Source organism: Suricata suricatta, chromosome 7 (genome assembly GCF_006229205.1).
Source record: "Suricata suricatta isolate VVHF042 chromosome 7, meerkat_22Aug2017_6uvM2_HiC, whole genome shotgun sequence".
Taxonomy (NCBI): Eukaryota; Metazoa; Chordata; class Mammalia; order Carnivora; family Herpestidae; genus Suricata; species Suricata suricatta.
In genome coordinates this window covers 144611481-144633180 of record NC_043706.1, presented here as the reverse complement: position 1 = coordinate 144633180, position 21700 = coordinate 144611481, and positions in this window count along the sequence as shown.

Genomic DNA, 21700 nt, shown 5'->3' with positions numbered 1-21700 from the left:
TGTTCTGGAAGCAGAGGCACACAGGACTCAGGGTCAAGCTTGTGACATGTGGGTAACCATGGAGAACCAGGGCCTTGTGGTCAAGGGTCACCTGAAGGACCCTCAGAGTTGGAGAGAAGACTCTGGAATGTTCTACATCAGTGATCTCAGATCAGCGCTACCAGAGCAGATGCTTTTGAAACAAGATGGCGGCCTGGATGGACGGGTCAGGGCGGAAGCCAGCTTCCTTCAGCGGGAAGAATGACAAGGGAGTCCTAACCCTCAGACACGGTGACATCCCTGAGGAGCGAGGTCTGGAAGACACAGATGAAAACGTTCTATAATTGTGTCTTTGAGGCAGTTTTACTGTGATGAGAAATGTCTACATGGAATTTGAAGAGGTGGAGATGAACCGATTGTATTTTTAATTTTTGAAAAGATGTTTTAATATCACCATGAGACCTCTTTTCCCAAAACAGTTTTCTGATAAATACCATTAGTGAAACATAAGAAAAGTGAAAATGAGCAATTTTGATTTGAAGCGTCTTCATAATTCCCCAGACGATGACCGTAAAACACCCTACCACGTATTCACGCATTTATCTCTGGTTTCTGAGGACGGACCACCGGCCAGTGGGGACAGTCAGGTTTTGATTTAAGAAGCGGGACAATCCTCTGCTCGATCTGGAACGTGTGCTGCGGTGAGATGACCCGTCCGCTCAGACTTCCCTCCCCGGAGATCCCGCTCCTGTGACTGCAGAGCGGCCGCGGCAGACGCGCCCGGGAGCGTGGAGAGGAGGAGAGTCAGGCTCGGAGGCCAGTGTGGGCTGACTTCTGGGGCTGGGCGGCGGAGATGAGAGCAGAGCTGGAACGTCAGGGCCGTCGTGGTCGCGCTGTCGGTGGGCTGCGGGGTGTTCACGCCCGGCGGGACAGGCCACTGGAGCTCGCGTCCTTTGATGGGGCGTAGTTTTTGAGACCCCATGAGTCACTTCCTTGGAAACAGCGGCGTGGGCAGGGAGACAGTGTGTCCGCAGCGGTTTTGCCAGACTTGCTGCTCTTCCTCGGAGACACGTTCTGCCTCTCTTCCCTCCGGCCCTGACCCCTCGCGCTCTCTGCCTTCCGAGATGCTCTGCTTTTCAACCCGACGTGACGTTATCTTTTAGACCAATGTCCGCCCCTCTCACTGGCCAATAGGAAGAGTGAGAAACGATAATAGGGAAAGAATATGTCCTAATCGGTCATGAAGAGGCAGGACGTGCTCACCTGCGTCCACAGGAAAGGCCCTCCACACATCAGTCAGGAAGGCCATCAACCCAGCCTGGAAGCCGAGCTCACGGCGGGGGGTCTCCGCACAGCAGGGTGCCCGCAAGCCGCTGGCCGCTGGCCGCACGAGGGGCTGATCCGGAGGGTCACTCCCGAGAGGAGGTAACGCACATCCCCAAGGCGGGGAGCCAGGCCTTACCCACCCTTGCACACCGAGGTGTAGCTGTGGGAGACGAGCGAGCCAGTCTGTCGGAAGACGCTCCCGAGGGCGTTCACGGCTCTGTCACTCATGATGGGCCCACGCTGCTAAGGACCCGGATGCCCGTACCCAGGCGGTGGCCCCTCACGCGGGGGACAAGCGTAGAGTGAGTGAGGACACTGAGCCACCAGCACACACCACAGCAGGGGCCCTCTGGCCACCAGCACATTTCATAAAAGAAGACAGCCTCGAAGTGTGGGGCCCATTTCTATGAAACCAGAAAAGGATGATGCAGATCAGAGCAGTGGTCATTTCCCGAAGGGCGTACAGCCTGGGAAGGGCAAAGCGAGAGCATGCAGCATGTGTACTAAGTGTTCCAACACATACTACACACAGTGGACACTCAAAGATGTTCATTGGTGAACAAATAAATGGTTTCTGGTGTGCATACAATGTGTCTGCTGCGGATACTACGTGTCTGCCATGCATACAATGTGTCCGCTGCGTACACAATGTGTCTGGTAGTGGCATTCTAAGCGTTATACACGGGTTACTTCATTTAAGTCATGCAGAAATCTTGGGTCAGTCATTAAACCTCTTTGTGGCTCAGTTTCCTCACCCATTAGGGGTGATGATGGTGTCCATGCACAGCGTGATCAGAATCCTATTCATGAGTTTTATTTTGTATTTTTCCTCCGTTTTCCTATTGGAGTGTTTGCCTTTCCTTCTTATCTGGGAGAGGTCTTCACACACGGGGGCGTTGGTCCTCCGACACGCAGAGCGGGGTTTTGGCCTTACCTTCTTTAACGCTCGTGAGCTTGGACGCTGCTCTGCTGCCGTCCTGGAGCCGAGCGGGCCAAGGTCACTGGGGAGGTCCTAGTGCCACATCGCAGGGGTCCTTCTCAGGCTTTGGCTCCTCCCTACGCCTTCGGCCCTTCTTTTCCACCCATCTCCGGGGTTTCCTGCCTGGTCCTGTAGCACAGCCCTCCCGCCGGGTCCCCGGCCGCCTTTCTGTCATTTCCCAGTGTCAGTTATAGACTCCTCCTCCTGAAATACCCCAACATCACTGGGTGCTTCAAACTGACCATCTTTTCTAAGTTTATCAAAATCCCCAAGCGTGACATCCCACTGAGCAAAGGCGCTGAGGAAGGCACGCGCTAGCCCCGGATGTGGCGGCCATGTCCTCCGAGGCCAATGGGGGAAAGAGCAGGTAGGCAGCTTGAAGCTCTGGGTCACACAGCCATGACGTCCCCGGAGGTCATGATGGAGGGCCCTCAAGTCACAGCAGTACCTGTCGCAGTGCTTGGGAGAGTCCTCAGGCTGGGGAGGACACACCGCACACAGGTGGGCTGGCCTGTCGTCTCCGAGATGCAGCTTCCAAGGGGGCAGGGTCCTCGTCCTGGGCAGCCTGCCCCAGCACACGTGCCTATGTTTGCAGACCGAGGTCTTGAGTGCCGATGTCCAGGGAGCTTTGCGAACACCTGCAGCTTCTCCAGAATCTGTCCCCGCACCTGCTCCCCTTCTGTCCCCACACCTGCTCCCTGTCTGTCCCCGCACCTGCTCCCCTTCTGTCCCCGCACCTGCTCCCCTCTGTCCCCGCACCTGCTCCCCCTTCTGTCCCCGCACCTGCTCCCCCTTCTGTCCCCGCACCTGCTCTCCCTGCATCCTGTACCTGCACCTGCTCTCCCTGCATCTGTCCCTGCACCTGCTCCTCCCTTCTGTCCCCACACCTGCTCCCCCTTCTGTCCCTGCACCTGCTCCCCCTTCTGTCCCTGCACATGCTCTCCCTTCTGTCCCCGCACCTGCTCCCCCTTCTGTCCCCGCACCTGCTCCTCCCTTCTGTCCCCGCACCTGCTCCCCGTTCTGTCCTGCATCTGCTCTCCCTGCATCTGTACCCGCACCTGCTCCCCCTTCTGTCCCTGCACCTGCTTCCCTTCTGTCCCCACACCTGCTCCCCTTCTGTCCCTGCACCTGCTCTCCCCCCCCTTCTGTCCCTGCACCTGCTCTCCCCGCATTTGTCCCTGCACCTGTTCTGCAGCGGGAAGCAGTGTCCCTTGCCCTGGCCTTCCACTCTCGGGTTGTCATCCACATGCCTCCAAAACCATCCCGTGTCCGGTCCACGTTTGTGTCCCTTCAACACAAGCGCTTTGGGCAGATGCAGGCTTGTCCACCCGATGCTCTCCTGCAGAGGATCCCACCTCCGCACGCCTGAAGGGGGCTGTTTCCACCCGAGGAACCTCTGTGCCATCCGTGGGGTCAGAGTGCAGCCGTGCGGACTGCCCCCCCCCAGTGAACAGGGCTCTCTCAGCTCCTCACCTTGGTCTCTCTTCCCACGCTCCCAGGCCCTGTTGTCACATGGGTGCCCCGCCCCTCCCAGCCCTCGGTCACCCAGCGCTGACCCCCCCGGGCTGCTGTGGGGCCTCCCAGAGGTCCCCGTTCCCAAGGGCAGGATGAAAGCCAGGAGTGCAGGCCCTCCCCTCCAAGGGGCACGCGGGGGCTTCATGCAGTAAGAGCGGGGCATAGGCACCTGAGACAGAGAGACAGAGACATCAGGGAGACAGAGACAGAAAGAGACAGAGACAGAGAGATAGAGAGACAGAGAGAGGAAGGGAGAAATAGAGACAGAGACAGACACAGAAAGACAGAAAAATAGACACAGAGCCAGAGACAGAGATAGACAGGGAGACATAGAGATAGACAGAGACAAAGAGAGACAAAGATAGGGAGACATTGAGACTGAGATAGAGACAGCAAAACAGAAACAGAGACAGAGAAAAAGAAGACAGAGAAACAGAGACAAAGAGAGAGAGAGAGAGAGAGAGAGAGAGAGAGAGACAGAAAGACAAACAGAAAGACAGAGAGCCAGGATGGACAGAGACAGAGACACAGAGATAGGGACAGAGACATAGAGGCAGAGATAGAGACAGAAAGAAAGAGAGACAGAGAAACAGACAGACAGAGACCTGGAGAGGGACCAGATGGAGAGAGGCAGAGCCGTCCCTGCCGCCGGCACCTTAGCTGGTCTGTCGGGCGCAGCCTCCACGTGGTCCCGGGTCAGCGATGTGAGCCGAGACACTTGTCAGAGACGTTGGTCCTGCGCGGGTCCGAGGCAGGGGGCTGGGGCCTCGTGGCCTGTTTGGGGGGCCCCCGGGTGTCGGGGTGCTCCCTGGGGCCTCGGCACCGCTCCGTCTCTCGCGTCTCCCTCCGGCAGCTGAGGAGCCCGCCCCGCAGCTCAGCCGGGCGCGGGCAGAGTGGGGGGCAGACCGGGGTGCACGGCGGGGGCCCAGCTCCGCTCCGGCGGCAGTGATCCTCTCCTGGTGGCACATTTCCTCGAAGCGAACCAACCAATGATTTCAGTGCGGAAACTCCTCCGCCTGATCACCTGCTAGATTTACTGCAGACAGACGAACCGGGGTCCGGACCATGGTGTCGTCCTGCTGTGGCATAACGTGGTGTGACCTGGAGTGACGTGGCAGGATGTGGCGGGAGGTGGAGTGACGTGGAGTGACGTGGAGGGACGTGGTGGGACGTGGTGGAACGTGGTGGGAGGTGGTGGGACATGGCGGGACATGGAGTGACGTGGCATGACGTGGAGTGACATAGTGGGATGTGGCGGGACGTGGTGTGACGTAGGTGACATTGGTAGCACCTGCCACTTCAAACCGCTGGATTTGACATCCGTTCTGTCCACTGGAATGCTGGGTTTCCAGAAGCCATTTCTGAACGCATACACTGGGTTCCTCATAAGGGTCAGGGAGAGTCGTTGGCGCCCACAGGGAAGAGAGGTCTGTCCTGCGGAGTGCCCGCCCCCATCCTCCGGGGCCCCGCCCCAGTCTGCTGGGCCCCGCCCCCACCCTCCTGGGCTCCGCCCCCGTCCTCCTGGGCTCCGCCCCTGTACCCGAGGGCCCCTTGCCAGGTTCTCCCTCCGCAGGTGAAAGTAGCCAAGTGAATGCAGCGCTTGAAAACCCTGCGCAGCGACCAAACCAGAGGCGAGCCGACCGGGCGTGAGGCGGGCTCTCCTGGCTCCCTCTGCTTCACTTCCCGGCCAGAACTCTGTTCAAGCACCGTGGGAAGTTTAATAACTTGGAAAGAAAATTTTCCTACTGCAAATGGATTATTTTAGAAGGACCCGTTCACACTGGCGTTGGCATCCTAGTTTTGGTCTGCACCTCCGATGTCTTTGCCACGCTGGTGGTTCTTGAGAGAAGTGCGCCCACGAAGCTCAAGGGAAACATCTGTGTGTGCTTTTGGGTGCAGACGGCTCTGGCCGGAGGAAGCGCCGTCAGGCTCCCGCCACGGGCTTGATGGATTCCGTGCTGCGCGCTGTCGGCTCTTCTGATTTGCCAGTCGTGTGGCTCCGAGTCTGTTCCTGGTTGTGAAACACCACGTTGCTTGCGTCACCCGCGGTCAGCCGCGGCCTTTGCTGGCCAGTCCCGAGGAACTGCCTTCAGTTGTTTTGTCCCGGCCCTGATGAGCCCTCTTGTTTCCTGCACTGGGTGCATAAGACTATGTTTGTCCACATTTTTATTTTTTCAGACTGCAATGGCTCGAGTTGACATTTGCTCAGCCAATCACAGCCGTGTTTACTGCAATCCTGGGAATACGACCCCCTCCACAAGGCCCTTGTCGAGAGCCGAGGACCACGGTCTGGTGCAGCGTCTCCAGCGCCAGGACCAAGGACACCATTTGCCCCTCTGCTGGGTGACATCTGTGGACCGAACTCCTTGCAGACACGTCCTCAACTGAGCTTTAGGTGTTTGCTGAGGGGGTCACGACATAACAGTAAACTTGCCTTGTTATTACCTTACAACCAATTTCTGAGATTGCATTTGCTATTTTACACCCCGTCGTGGGGAAATTCGCATTGCGCCTCCCTGATGAGCCCTGTGTTTGCAGCAATCAGTACTTATCATTCTAACAGTTTCCCAGAATTTCATTTCTGATTTGGCTCTAATTTTGCTTGGTGGTATTTGGTTGAAAATATCATTTGAAATGCAAGCACTTTGCCAAGGAAAGGCCCTACTCTACTCCTTCCCTCCCCTAATCCTAGTCAGAGTCAAACTGCCAGTGGGTAAGTTGTTTGTTTTTAAGTAACAGGAAACAAATAGGCATTCAACAACTCTGCCGGCAACAGTGATGATTTATTCTTCAGGGTTTCCAAAGACGACGCTGTTTTTATGACTCAGGTTAAATTATATATACATTTAATAGGACATTAGTGTAGACATTCTCCCTCCTGTCCCCAGGAGCCTCTGAGTGAAAACAGGTTCAAGGTTGGTCAGGTCTCTGGGGTCTCGTGTGGCCCTGCACAACCAAACTACCATCCTCCACACTTCTCCGAGGCCGCACCGTTTCCGGTTCCTGTCGGGAGTTAGATACGCCAAGCTCCATGCCTACAATCCAGATACTGAACTCTAACCAACAAGATTTACAGAATGGGGTCTGAGCAAACGCCACGCCCACAGCGTGTGAGAGAGGAGGGGAACGTACAGATTGCTGGGGGCCGGAGGAGGGCCTGCGGGCAGCTCTGTCCGCGCACCGCCCTAGCCCCCAACACCTGCCACGGGACAAGAACCACACCGGGCACTGTTTTCACTTCTTAAACTTATTGAAAAGCTATTTTATTTTATTTTTTCCATCATGACATGTGTACTCTTTAATCCCCATCCCCCATTTCAGCCATCCCCACCTCCCTTCTGGTGACTATCAGTGTGGTCTCTGTAGTTAAGGGTCTATACCTTGGTTCCTCTTTTTCTTCCTTTGCTTGTTTATTTTTATTTTAAATTCCACATGAGTGAAATCATATGGTATTTGTCTTTGACTTAGCACTACATTCTCTAGCTTCATCCGTGTTATTGCAAATGGAAAGATTTCATTCTTTTTTACGGCCAAGTAATATTCCAGTGTGTGTGTGTGTGTGTGTGTGTGTGTGTGTGTGTGTGTGTGTGAGTGTGTGTGTGTTTATCACATGTTCTTCATCCATTCATCTGTTAGACGGACATTTGGGCTCTTTCCAAAGTTTGGCTATTATTGATAGTGCTGCTATGAACACTGGGGTGCAAGAGTCCCTTTGAATCCATATTTTTATATTCTTTGAGTAAATACCTAGTAGTGTAATCTCTGGGTCATAGGGTAGTTTTATTTTTAAATTAGACTCTTTGTTTTTGGGTGTTGATTTTGCCAAAGTCCTCATAAACTTTGGATACTAACTCTTTATCTGATATGTCATTTGCAAATATTTTCTTCCATTCTGTTGGTCGTCTTTTAGTTTTGTTGATTGTTTTCTTAGTTGTGCGGATGTTTTTATTTAGATATAGTCCCAGTAATTCATTTTTGCTTTTGTTCCCCTTGCCCCAGAGACAGGTCTAGTAAGAAGTAGCTATGGCCAATGTCAGAGATGGTTCTGCCCATGTTCTCCTCGATGATTTTGATGGTTTCCTGTCTTGCATTTGGGTATTTCATCATTTTGAGTTTAATTTTGTGTGTGTGTGAGAAAGAGGTTGAGGTTCATTCTTCCGCATGTCGCTGTCCGGTTTTCCCAGCACCATTTGTTGAAAAGACTTTTTCCCCTGGATATTCCTTCTTGCTTTGTCGAAGTTAATCATATAGCTGTGGGTCCATCCTGTGGTTTTCTGTCCCGTTGATCTACGTGTCTGTGTTTGTGTCAGTGCCGTACTGTCTTGGTGATGACAGCTTTGTAACACAGCCTGAAGTCCCGGATTATGACGCCTCTAGCTTTGGTTTTCTTTTTCAGGATTGCTTTGGCTATTTGGGGTCTTTTAGATTGTTTGTTCTAGTTCTGTGAAAAATGCCATTGGTATTTTGACAAGGATTGCCTAAAGGTGTAGCTCGCTTTGGGTAAGTACAGATATTTTAACAATGTTTGTTCTTCCAATCTGTGAGCATAGACCAGAGCCTTCTCCATGCTTCCTGCATGGTTGCCGGCTCTTCTGTCTATGTCCTTCATGGACCTGGTTATTCTTTATGTCTCCCCTCAGAGGGTCAGCGCCATGCCCTGCGCGGTGGTCCTTCTGTCCGCTGGGCATCTGGGACTTGCTCCCACCACCTCCAGCCTCCTGCGTGATGCACTGGGTTCCCTCCCTCCCTTCCCCTCCTCCTCCCTTTTTCCACATCCCCCTCTGTCCCTCCCCCTCCCTCCCTATCCCCTCTTCCCCCTCCTCATTCATCGATCCGTCCCTCCCTCCCTGTCCCCCTTCCCTGCCTCCTCCCTTGCACTCCCTTCCCTCATCTCCATCCCTCCTTCCTTCAACAGACCCTTGTTCTGGGATCTCGGAGCACCCGTGGTTACAGTGGTGAGTATGGCTGCCATGCCACCGAGGAGCTCAGGGTCTCCTGAGGGGGAGAGCAGGCAGGGGTGAGGCATAAGCACCGGGTGAGAGCCAGCCTCCATCTGTCCTTCCTGGAAGCACACAGGACACCAGCCCACTTTTGGGGGTCGGAGAAGCCCCCCCCCCCATCTTGGAGCCCTGAAGGCCTCGGGGTCTCGGGCAGGCAGCAGCTCCAGTACTGTCAAGACTGACTGGCAGCGAGGAGACCCCGCTGACCCAGGGCCTGGGGTGACGGGAAAACGGCTGTCTGTCCTGAGAAGTCGTGTGCCTTATTTATCAGACCAAAACACGGGCAGAGCGATCCGAGCCCCGGGGCTTCTGTCAAATGGCGAGGGCCGGGGCTCAGTGAGCGCACCCGCCGCAGGGCACCGCTCTCTGGCCCAGCCCCTGTCGACCACGGCCTTGAAGTGTCCGGCGCACGGAGGGGCACCTGCTCCCGGGGCACTCTGTCCGCGTCTGCTGGAGCCCTCCCCCCTCGCCCAGTGCCCGCCGGGCTCTGTGCCGCCTGCGGGCCACCTGCACTGACTCTACTTCCCCTCCCCTCCTCCTCCTGCGGCAAGAGGCTGCTCCTCCCTTCCCACCAAGGCCACTCGGCCCGCACTCCCCACAGGGATGGTTCGTATGGGCGGAAGTTGGTCCTGAAAAAATTCGCCATCAAGGAGGTATTTTCGGCCTGAGCCTTACCGCCCAGTCACCCTTCTTGGAGCGATCGGACCTGCAGGACAGTAGACGAGGTCATTCGGGGCCGCATTCGGTGAGGCCGTCACTCCCAGCAGCGGGCACGGACGAGCCTCAGTTCACCGCCGGGAGCTCTGAGTCAGGATTCCGACGCACGACGCGCCTCTCACACCGATGTGAGAAGAAACAAGGATGGACCTGATGCATGGAGGTTACCGCTGCGCTCTACCACTCGGGTCCCGGAGCTGCTCCAGTGAGTAAAACCCTTCCAGTGCTCTTAAAACACGAGTTAGACTTTCAGACTGACGCTGAGTCTTGCTGATGTTCCCATACATCTGCTTCCGAATTCCTACTCCACACCAGGGAAACAGAAGAGAAAACACAAAGACTAAAAACTGTGCCACAAAACACGAGAGCCCTCGAGGTCTGCGCTCCCGGAGCAGCTTCCTAACGGGGCCGGGGTTAGGGTTAGGATTCTTAAAACTCTTAAAGGCCTCCTCCTCTTCAGCCTCTAAGCACCTGCCCGGCTGCCCTCCTCGCCGTGGGCACCCCTTGCCAGCAGTAGGGGGCCTGTCTGCGTGTCCCCACCCCCACCGGGGGTCACGCTGTCCACGGGCCGGGGCCCCGCGAAGTCCGAGAACTGCAGGGCTCCCGCATGGCAGGGCAGGATTTATCTGAGGTCCCCTATACTTAAAGTGGGTTTTATTTTTTCTGGTTTAAGTTTGAAAACTGGACATAGAGGATGGTAAAGACCTTGCTGGAGTCCGGCAGAAAGAAACTGGAAGTCTGCTGGGCCCTGGGACCTGGATGATTTCTCCAGGGTCTGGGAACCAGGAAGATCTTTCTGGGGCCAAACTAACAGAAAGTAGACATTCATCCCCTCGGTTGGTATAGACTTGAGTTTTCCCAGGTTTGTCTCATTTGAGGTAGAAACGATTTTCTAGGGTGTATTCAGTAACTCACCGCACGCACCATGACACGTAACACGGCCGGTCCCCTGTCTTCGCTTGCTCGGCCCGTGCGTTTTAAAGATGTCCATCTCTGTGAGTGCCTCTGGTTTGGGTGTACCTCTTGGAAACGGGCCGTTAGTTGAGCATTGTCTTGACAGCTTTAGATTCATGTCTTCACGGTCACATCACCTACAGAAGCGATTGCTTGTGCGGCGTGCCACCTCGCTGGTATCTGAAGTCTCTGCTGCCAGCGCTGGCGTCCCGTCAGTGGCAACCAGTACCACGCGGGAAGGCAGGTCTTGATGCCCGTAGTTTACAAATTAAGGAGTGAGGCTGAAACCCCAAGTGCGTCAGCGGAGCACACGCTCTCTGACACTGTCTTACGATTCTTCAAGTGAGCAGGGGGTCCTGGGGAGGCGTCCTCACTGTCTTGCGTGGCCCTTGAAGTAGGATTTCAGGAGGCCTTGTGGGTTCACTTGATCTCAGGTCGGTGCCGACCAGGGAATGTCTTTCGATGGCTGCTGCATTCCAACAAGACTCTCGTCCCCCAGCCCCGCCGTCCCACGAGGGCAGGACTCTCTGCTTCGTTTGTGGCTGTGTCTCTCGGAACCGGGTCGAGTCTGGAGAACTCTAGAGAGTCTAGAGTAGGGATCAGTACGGATTTGTTGCGTGAACGAATATGTGAGGGAGGATTTTTATTTAAACAACTTTTCTGCAAACTGTGAATGTTGCTCCATTGCATTCTGTCACCTGACGTTGCTTAGAATCGGAAAGCCAGGGTGAGACCCCAAGGCGTGGCAGAATCCCTGTGATGCCAGGGAGCAGCACCCTGAGTAAACGCTGGTTGTCTTCCCGTCACCTGTTAGGAGAAACGGAGTTTCCACCAGGCTGGCTGCGGAGGCTCCGCACAGACCTGCCAGGTCCCCAGGGACGTGTTCGTGTGGCCACGTGTAGTGAGATTGTCACAGGCATTTGTGGCTGCCTCTTTCCAGCTGAGGGAGGGCGCTGAAACCGCTGCAGGGCTTTCCGTGCGGGCAGAGGGGAAGTGAAATTGGGGTGCATTGGTTAGCATTAGTAGGATGTGTGGGGGCACTGTCACTGGGGTGACTTCTAGAATGCTCTGGCCACCCACTCTGCTGCCCATCTCAGTGTCGTGTGAGTCCTTGTGGAGAAGAGATAGTGCTGCGTGCAGAAAACGGAGTTAGGGTCACAGAGAGGGTGTGCGTGCAGCTAAGTGATTAAAACGTGGTGCAGTTTCCTGGGCTGTGTGACGCCTGAGGCAACTGCCTCTTAAACAATTTTAACTTATGTTATTCTTTTATTTTAAATAAATATTATCATGTGTTTGTAGTTTTATATGCACAGTTGTGTTAAGGAGAAAATGATACAATATTCAAACCTCATAAAACCTGAAATCCCATGACTCTTAAAGTCATAAAAATTAAGAGGACTTGTAACGACTAGATGTTTATGCACCAAGTAACATGAAATAAATTTTTATGGAACAAAAGTTTTGTAGAGGTTACAAGAAAAGATTGCCAAAAGACACATTAGTTGTAAGAAATATTTGTCTCTCTTGCCCAGCATTCCATGGATCAAGAAGGTAAAAGATATAGAGATGATCTTATGAAAAATGCATTTATAAAAAGTGTGTGTGTGTGTGTGTGTGTGTAAAACAAAAAAAAATCTGAGGGGAAAATCAGAAATGAAGAATAAAATGCTAGCCTGATTTAAGTCTTATCAGTAATTACATTAAAAGTTAATGGTCTACACACTTGGAACAGAAGGCAGAGATTGTCAGGTGGGTGAAAAGGGAGTATAGACTGAGTGCTGCCTACAAGAGACGGACTGTATGTGAGGAGACGCAGACAGCTTGAACGTAGTGTTAGGGAGAAGACGTCATTAAGTCAGAGACCAGAACCTTCCGCATAGAGGGCACGCTGGGTTAAAGCGCGAGCTCGCCTCGGTGGATCCTCCCCTCCTCATTAGGGAGTCAACACAATCACAAGGTGCAGGTGCCTGATGGGAGACCCCGCCCCGCACACGAAGCCAAAGTGACCACCCTGAAAGTCGGAGGAGACTACTGCACAACCAGACCCAGGTTTTAACGCTCCTCTCTCAGCAACTAATGCAATAACTGGACAAATAAAATGTAAAAAACCCTCATCGGTCCAGACAAAGCCTGACCCACGACCCAGCAGTGCTCTGAAGGAATTCCTGGCGTGAGCTGGTCTGGACGCGGCTCGTTCTGGGAAGACCTGGCTTGGGCCGCAGGCCTTTGTGGGGGCGGCCCCCCTCTTGCGCTTGCAGCACTCGGAGACCCCACCGTGTCCGTGGGGCGGGTCAGGCTCCCCGGGCGCCCCGGCCTCTGTCCCTCCACGGTGGGCGTGTTGGGACTGGGCCGCTGGGGCGCCTTGCTTACTGGCCAGCTGTCAGCAGTTAACAAGATGGTTTTCGAATTGCGTTCGGCGCTTGGTTTCCAGCAAGAGAGCAGCTCGGGAAATGCACTTTGTCCTGAGGGCAGAGCGGAAGGTGTTTTCTGAAAAACGTGGAAATATCGGCAAATATCTGTACGCTATGGGGCACGACTCTGCTGTTTCAGCAGCTGAGAGACCGCGTGACTACCCACGGGGGGGTTAGATGGGACGCGCCGCTGAGTGTGGCCTGCAGCTAAGACCAGCGGGGAGGGCCGGGGAGCTGGCGGCCGTCGGTGTGGCCAGCAGCTTCCGAGAAGGCGCTTGTGTCTCTTTGTTTCCAGCAACTATTTGAAGTGCTTGCCATTCGAAGGAGTCACCGGGCTCCCGGGACCACGGGCCAAGCACATTCCTCTGGAGCCGCCAGCAGCTGCCTGGCTTGCCGCGGCGCAAGAGCGCAGCCTTTCCTTTCGTTGCTTCGTAGAGTTTAAACCCAGCAGACCAAGGGGGCCAGGCCTGACTCGGCGCTGGACCCCAGGCCAGAGTCCGAGAGACCCCGGCCCCCAGCCCACCACCCTCCTTTCAGAGGTTCTCCATTAGCTCTTGTGAACTGACTGCCAGTTATTTCTTCTGCATCCTGACAGTGAATTAACTGGAAGAGCAAACAGACCCCTGAGACTCACCGATATTACTTTGATTAAACCCCCCCTCCCCCCCGTGGCTTTGTGAGCTGCTGGTCTGTCCGAACGCGGCTGTAAAGCCCTGGGACGGCGCACAGCGCGGAACCCGTGTCCCCTCCTGCGCTCCTCACCCCCCTCTGCATGTGGCAGAGCGAACTCTGGCGTCGGCGTCGGGATCCGAGACTTGGCCGCAGCCCCGCTCTCGCTGCTACTGCAAAGGCACTAATAACAACCAGCTGAGTGAGGAGCGGGTCCGGGCCTGGAAAACAGGGCCTCCCTGGACGAGGGCCCGCTGCCCCTGCAGAGCCCTGTGCTACGTGGGCCCCGCGTGGCGGGGGGCCTGGGGTCCGAGGGCCCTTCTGCTCTGCCCGCAGCAGGTGGCCGGGCCTCTGCCGATTTGCGAGCGCGTCTGAAATAACTGAGCACAGAGACGGGATTTTAAGGAGACAAGTCAGGGCCATGGTTTGCATGACTGCTGCCTCAGAGCAATCAGGCAAAGTTTAATGCTTTACAGCCAATGTATTTCTTAATACGGATATGAGGGGAAAACAAAACGACTACGCCAACGGTCCCCGAGCTGCCGTCACCCCTCACCTCAGGAAGAGATCCCACCCCAAAAATAACAAGACAGAAAATCAAAATAAATCTGAACCAAAACTAACCTTCACCCACAGCGAGAATTGTATCGAGTGGCCCGATTTAGATCAAGCAGGAGTTGGCGGCCGGCGACGGGCAGGCCCGCGGCCATCAGGGCCCTGGGAAGGCGTGTCCACGCCCGCACTGGCCCCTCCGGCCCCGTTCCCGCACGCCAGGACCTGGGACACAGGCCAGCCCCTGAGTCGAGTTTCAGCACCTCGATCCCTCAAGCAAGGGAGGCTTTCTCGCCAGAAAACACGTGCACAATAAATGAGATGAAGAGGAGGGATATTGATGGAAAACAACAGCATCGATTGCAGGGGACACTCGAGAATGTTCAAAATTCTTTACTTGAGTTCCGCATGTACAAATCTCAGTCTTTGTAGCTCCTTAGAGGAGTTACTTTGATGATATTCTTTTTTACATTTTTATTATTTAAACAATTTTTAAAAATGTTTTTATTTTTGAGGCAAAGAGAGACAGAGTACAAGCAAGGCAGGAGGAGAGAGAGGGAGACACAGAATCTGAAGCAGCTCCAGACCCTGAGCCGTCAGCACAGAGCTCAAGGCGGGGCTCGAACCCACGAACCGTGAGATCGTGACCTGAGCCAAAGTGGGGCGCTTAACTGACTGGGCCACCCAGGCGCCCCCACCCTGATGATATTCTTGGTTGTGATGTCTCTTGCAATGTCCCCACCTGATCCAAGCGTAGAGAGTGAAGCAGCCCCAGGGAGCCCTGCCCAGCGGGAGGCCGGAGACCTTAAATACTTGTCTTTTCCAGCAAAGACCTGATGTGCGTAATGTCTGTGTTTAAACAGGTAACAGAAGACTCGTAGCTGGTGGTGTAAGTCAGCATATCTTGTTAATAGAACACTTCAAACCAGGCCGAGTGTCTTGCCAGGGCAGTGTGCTTTCTTCTTGCCTCTCCGAGGATGGGAAGCGGGAGGAAGAAGGCTCCAGGGACCTCCCCGCCCCCCCGCACGCGCTCCAGGCCCTGAGTTCGAGTCCCGGCCCCTGAGCCGTGCTGGCGTCTGCAGCGCTTGGGCCTCTGTGACACAGTCATGGCAAGTCCAGCATGCTTGAGTCGTCCGACGTTTTCGCTTTTAGCCGGCTAGGTATTATCATCTCCTGAAGTGATCTGAGAAACATCTGTAACTGCCACTGATGTTTGGACCTCCGTCATGTTTCGGTCGTTTTATCTTTTGCAATCAGCTTCAGGACAAATGTCTTCAGTCTCTGCTTTTATCATCCTGGTGCTAAACCTTTGAACAACTTTGCTTTTATCGTGGGATGGAGCCCACACCTGGCTGGGGTCCCGGGTCTGCAGCGGATCGTTCCGTCACTCCTCTCTGCCCGCCAGACGGGGGTGGGCCCTCCTGCAGCAGGGCCTCGAGTGGGGCTGGGGCCGAGGGCTGCCTGTGCACATGCCTGTGGGAGACGGTTCCAGGTCCAACCGGAGGCCCTGCAGGGCGTGGGGGCTCTGGGCCGAGGCCGGGCCTCCAGCCCCCCTGCCGCTCACCTCATGGCCCCACAACCATGCGGGTGGGACATGGAAGCTAGCCCCCCTTGGAGGCCTGGCTGTCTGTCAGCGGAGCAGGCTGCGGGGGAGCTGCAGGGCCAGCATGCCCCCCACCCCAACCCCGAGCGTCCGTCCTGAGTCCTTGCTGTGGGAACAGAGCTCTCTAGTCAGAGTTGTTGATTCCAGAAGTGAGTTTTACCAGAAGCTGATAGAAGACAGTGCCCCACATGCAGTGAGGAGACCTGACGCCTACAGCACCAGCGTGCACGCATTGAAGTGTGTTGTGTCTCTGCGTGAGCCTAAGAACCTGCCGCAGCTTCTCCGGGGCCCCGACGCGGGGATGAGTCAAGTTTATTTCCCGATCGATCACAGAGAAGATGATAAGAGGTAGGGAGCGCTCAGGGGCAGGAGCCCCACATTTAACATGGGCCGGCCTGGGGGCCCCGAGTGTCCCCGGGAGGACAGGAAGGTGCTGGTGTCTCCGCCGTAAAGTCCACACTGTCCCCTTAGGAAGGGAGCACCATGACAGCCGCACTCAGGGAGGCAGGGCGGGGGTCCCCTGGACGGTGGGGCATCTGCACGAGTGATCTGGAATTCTTGTGCACAGGACTCTGTCTCTTGTGCCCCATTAACTTGCTCATTTGACCATGAGTTCACATCAGTGTGGACTCAGAGGCGTTTATTTTATATCTGGGTTATGGTCCAGCTCGACTTTACTCTGTTGCTCTAATCGGCCCCCTACTCCAGCCCCTGGGGCTCTCGCAGGTGCCTCCTGGGTCCCGCCAACAGACCCCGATCTCCACTTTCCAACATTACTGGGGGCTCTGGGCTCATCACGGCCATTCCTCCCCGGTCAGTCCTAGAAGCAGTCAGTCCTCCAAGGAGCCTGCGGGCTTCTTACGGAGAAAGGCACTGAGAAGCCAAGATGTGGGCACTGGGTGTGCTGGTGGCCGCCAGGGTGTCACCATGGCAGGGGCTCTGAGGAGACTGGCAAGCCAAGTGTGTGGAAGGTGCTGGGAGCGCTAGGTGCCGTGTCGGGCTGCTCAGGCACACGTGGCACACCTCATCGTCTCGTGGCACCTGAGTTTCTAGAGCTCCTGTGACCTCTGTGGCCCCGACCTCACCACCGGCCTGTCCCAGCTGCCCCTGCGGTTGTGCCTGTGTGTCTCACATGTCTGTGCCACTAGCATGAAGCGAACCTGCACCGTCGGCTTCTTTCCAATAATATGAGGAACATGTGACGGAAATTCTACTTTGGAGGTGGTGCCTGGGTGACTCAGTTGGTTAAGCCTCCGACTTTGGCTCAGGTCATGATCTCACAGTTCATGGGTTCGAGCCCCATGTCGGCTCAGAGCCTGGAACCTGCTTCAGATTCTGTGTCTCCCTCTCTGCCCACCCCCGCTCATGCTCTGTCTCTCTCCATCTCTCAAGTATAAACATTAAAAAAGAAAAAGAGAAATGCCACTTTGAAGGGTGTTTCCATTTTCTTTAAGGTATTTATACTGTGGTTTGTGGTAAACTAGCGTATGTACTTGCTTAATATTCTCCAATTAGATGCTAGGGTCCCGGAGAGCAGGAGCAGTTTCACTCTCCTTCCTGGAGGCTCGAGGCACAGATTCTCCACTGTGTCCGGAGGGAATATGCCCTCCCTACCCGCACGGGTCTCGGGACACGCGGCCTGAAGCAGCGCCCGCGGCTGCCGCCCGAGGTGGGACTGTCATGCCTTCCGCATCTAGGAAAGTCCCAAGACTTGTGGTGTCCTCTCTGCACGGGCCTATGTCCACCTCTAGTTGGTCCTTTCTCAGAGCTTACCTGCTTTCATGGCAGAATTGTAATACTGAGAAGAAAAAATGCTTCGAATTTGGATGAAGATACTCAAACATTTGGCAAGAGTGTGACTGCGTGTGGTTGTCAGGGACTTGCTTGTTGTCTCTGGAGAAGTTTGGAGAAACTCACCCAGGGCTGTGGGCAAGAGGCAGAAAGAGCCCGGTTGCCAGCAGGGTGGGCTCACATGGGCCGTGGCCAGGCCAGAGGACAAGTCACCGAAAGACAAAAGGACCGATTTTGTCACATAACCTACAGCCTCTGTTGGTAGAACGAAGCATGTTTACAATCAGGACATTTACTGTGAACCAGCCTACACTTCCTGGTGGTTATTTGTGATTATCATTTTTCGGGCTGTCCCCGATTTCCCCAAAAGCATAGAGAAAGCTTTGACTTCTTAGTTGAGGGGCAAATGCAGAAAAAACTGGCATCGTTTTCCTCAGCGTCACAGCTACAGTTTGGCTCTTTGTCCTACAATTAGAGGACTTATAATTATGGTCTCTTAGGGGATGGTCCAAACGAGTCTTGGGCTCATGGGTTTTAATGCTTCCTGCCAGGGAGCCAAAATTACTACATTTCTCATTTTTACCACGTCTTATTTCTTAAACATTCTTGTACTTCTGCGGCTTATTAAAGTGTATTTATGTAAGACTAAGTTATTTTAAATAGTGGCCATACTCAGAATGCCGGCGGTAGCAATGACGATGGTAAAATGGTAGACGAGTCTCTATTTTCATGAGTCAGCAGAAGGCGTGTCCTTGCGGAGTGTGAGTGGAGGCTGCGCAGTTCATCCTGCAGACAGGCCACCGCTCAGCCTGTGGAGGCCCCAGCGACCCAGACAGGCCCCGGGAGACGACGCACAGGTCACCCTGTGAATAAGCCCAAATATCAATATGAGGCTGCCTCTCGGTGCTCCTCCTTCGACACCATTCACCCCCTCACTGCCTGGTTAGCTCCCTTCTTTCCTGCCCGCTGCACTTTCCGAGCGGGGCCTGGAGGGATGTGCCCAGAGCAGCCGACTCGGAGAAGTTGGGAGCGGTGTTCATTTAGCAAACGGACCCTGCGCTCGACGCTCCGGAAGACCTGACGTGGCCTCCACTCTAAAGAGCACGGCTCCGGGCACAGTATCATCTCGTCCTCTGGAGTGGAGCCGCGTCCTCTGTGGGGCCACCTGGGTTGAGGGAACGAGACACAGAACAGAAGCAGAAGCCACGTCCTGAAGGAGTTCCTGCGCACATGAAGAGTCCGGACAGACAGGGCCCAGGCAGGGAGTTTGAGGCTGGGGCAGGCAGGGACGGGCACCTTCCACCTGCACACGGCCCCAGCCTTCCGGGAGGACCCTGGCGTGGGGGGAGCGCGCAGCTCCCGGGGAGGACTTTCCCGTGCAGACTCACCCACTGAGCACTCAGCCTGTCCGCTGTGGGAGGACGGGTGCCCGAGGACTTGGAGAAGCTGCCCCCGTCCTCTGGGTGGCGGTTGCCCATGTGTGGGGGGCTCAGTGTCCCTCAGCACGCAGCTGCCAGCTCACCCCGGAGCCCAGGTTCTGGGGACGCTCTGCGGGGTGTGGGGGCGGGGGAGGCAGGACACCCACTGAGTCCTTCCGACTCTCAACAATCACGCCAGTTCAAAACAGGGCACATTCAAACCTTTCTTTAAAAAATAAGCCGGTTAAGCGTCCGACTTGAGCTCAGGTCACCGTCTCACGGTTCGTGAGGTCAAGCCCCGCATCGGGCTCTGTGTTGCTGTAAGGACGCAGGTCCGATCCAGCCTTCCCCACCGGGCTGTCCCACGAGGCGCACCTCCACGGTGGAGAAGCCCCGGGCAGCAGTGGGGGGGGCTGTCCCCCGCCGGCCGCAGGTCCCAATCCGGCCCTCCCCTGTACTTAAAAGGGGAAGGCGCGGGCTTCTCCTGAAAGGGCGCGCATTAAGGAGGGACAACTCCTGCGGCGCCCAATCGGGAGAGGCGGCTGACACCTTTGACCTTTCTAGAGGCGGGTCTAGTCACGCCCCACGTGGGGCGTCCTGGGCCCACTCTGATTGGGCAATACTCCAAATGTTGTGATTGGCTCCCACAACTGCCAGTATTGATGGGGGGTAGGGATTGGATCACTGTACTCCTGTCATCATTTCCTGTAACGCCCCCTCCCAAAGGCATAAAAGGCCCTGCCCTGCCTTTGTTGGGGGTCTCTCCACGTGGCCTGCGGGTCGGTGCAGTCTGTGAGCCCGAGCCTAAGCCGTAATAAAGCCCTTTGCTTTTGCAGGTGTGACTCGGTCTCCCTGGCAGTCTCTGGTGCTTGTTTTGGGGGTGATTTTACAAACTTGGGCACAGCACTGCCAGCTCGGAGCCTGGTTGAGATTCTCTCCTAAGCCACTCGTGCTCTCTGTCTCTCAAATAAATAAACTTAAAAAAAATAAGCTAAGGATCATTTCCTCCTGAAAGTTCGTCCCCACCTGTGTGTGGGACCCTCATCTTCCAGAGCTGAAACAACACGACTGAAGACAGGGGCATGCTTGTGTCCCCGCGGGCCCCACGCCGGGGGGCCGTGACCAGCCCGTGCTCGTCTGAAAGCGCGCACTTGGTGGGACCATGAGCGAAACCCTGGCTTCTGGGCCAGAAACGCCACCCCCGCCGCTTGCTGTAAGTGGTGGGTTCACTGGCTCGACCCCAGGACGGTGCTCGGAGCTCTTCTGTTTGAGAACTGCACTTTCCACGCGAGCCGACGGGCAGCCAGCAGGCAGGGGCCTTTCCAAGCGGGGCCAGCTTCCCCAGTCAGCCCCGTGACACGACTGCTGGCCCCCCGCGCCTTCGTTGTGGCGCGAGGTGAAGACGGGAAGGCCCCACCTGTATCTCCACGGGGGTGCCTGTGCTCGCAGCCCGCTTTTCCTGGGTACGCTGCTGCAGCTCCAGCGCCGTGGGGCCGCCCCCGTTCTGAACAGCGAGCGGACTGACACCAAACCGAACGGTCTGCTCCACTTTTGTGCCACGTTCAGCTGTCATGCGTTTGGGACGACCTTAGTGGGAGCGGTGCCCTTCGTGACCGGTCATCTTCGGCACTACGTCCACGCGGCTCCTTGCACATCGAGCAGGAAGCTACTTGCATACCTAGAATAGAAACACAGCTCACATGTGGGAAGGAAGCTCATAGTGGTGATTTCTTGGGCCTCTTGAATCTCCAAGAGGAAGGTTAGCTTTTATAGATCACCACTGGTTTACGTTTGAGCCATTTAGAGGGCGTGCGGGTCACCCCCAGCCCCTCACTCGCCACAGGTAACCTTCAGGTGTGCTTTACTGTAGATTTTAATTGGTTAATTTCCTTACTGACTTTTCCCAAGGTGGCTTAAGGGATTCCAAGCCGCTGCTGGCTTTGTCTTTCAGATGTGAGCTCCTCTCTGGCAGAGAAGCCCCATGACCATGTCTACTGTGGCTCCACCCCAGCCCCACAGTGTTGGAAGGAGTCCCTGGGCCCAGAGGTGTCTAATGATGGTTACTTTAGCGCAGCGCAGGCCCACAGAGGTGCACTCGGACGTCATCCCTGTCTGTGATCGCAGGGTTCCGGGTGTGCAGTTGCAAGGCTCGGGCTCTGGGATTCACCCATGGCTCTCTGTTCATGGCCTCCGCAGATGCACAAGCTTCTGATAAAGAAGAAGACATCCCAAGGCCATCTCCTGTGTGCTCCTCCTTCTGGTTAAAAGCATGTCTTCTGTCGGTCGCCTCTACCCATGCTAACTGGATGCGTGTGACTATTTTTAATTCGGTTAAGAAAATTATCATTAGACTTTAAACTGTTAAAATACTTTCAAGTGCCCCCCACAAACTACATGACAAGTTTTAAAAAATAGTTTATTGTCATATTGGTTTCCCTATAACACCCAGTGCTCTTCCCCACAAGTACCCTCCTCCATCACCACCACCTCTTTTCCCCCCTCCCCCTTTCCCTTCAATCCTCAGTTCATTTTCAGCATTCAGTAGTCTCTCAAGTTCTGTGTCCCTGTTTCTCCCCAACTCTCTTTCCCCCTTCCCCTCCCCCTGGTCCTCCATTAGGTTTCTCCTGTTCTCCTGTTAGACCTATGAGTGCAAACATATGGTCTCTGTCCTTCTCCGCCTGACTTATTTCACTTAGCATGACACCCTCAGGGTCCATCCACTTTCCTACAAATGGCCAGATTTCATTCCCTCTCATTGCCATGTAGTATTCCATTATATATATATA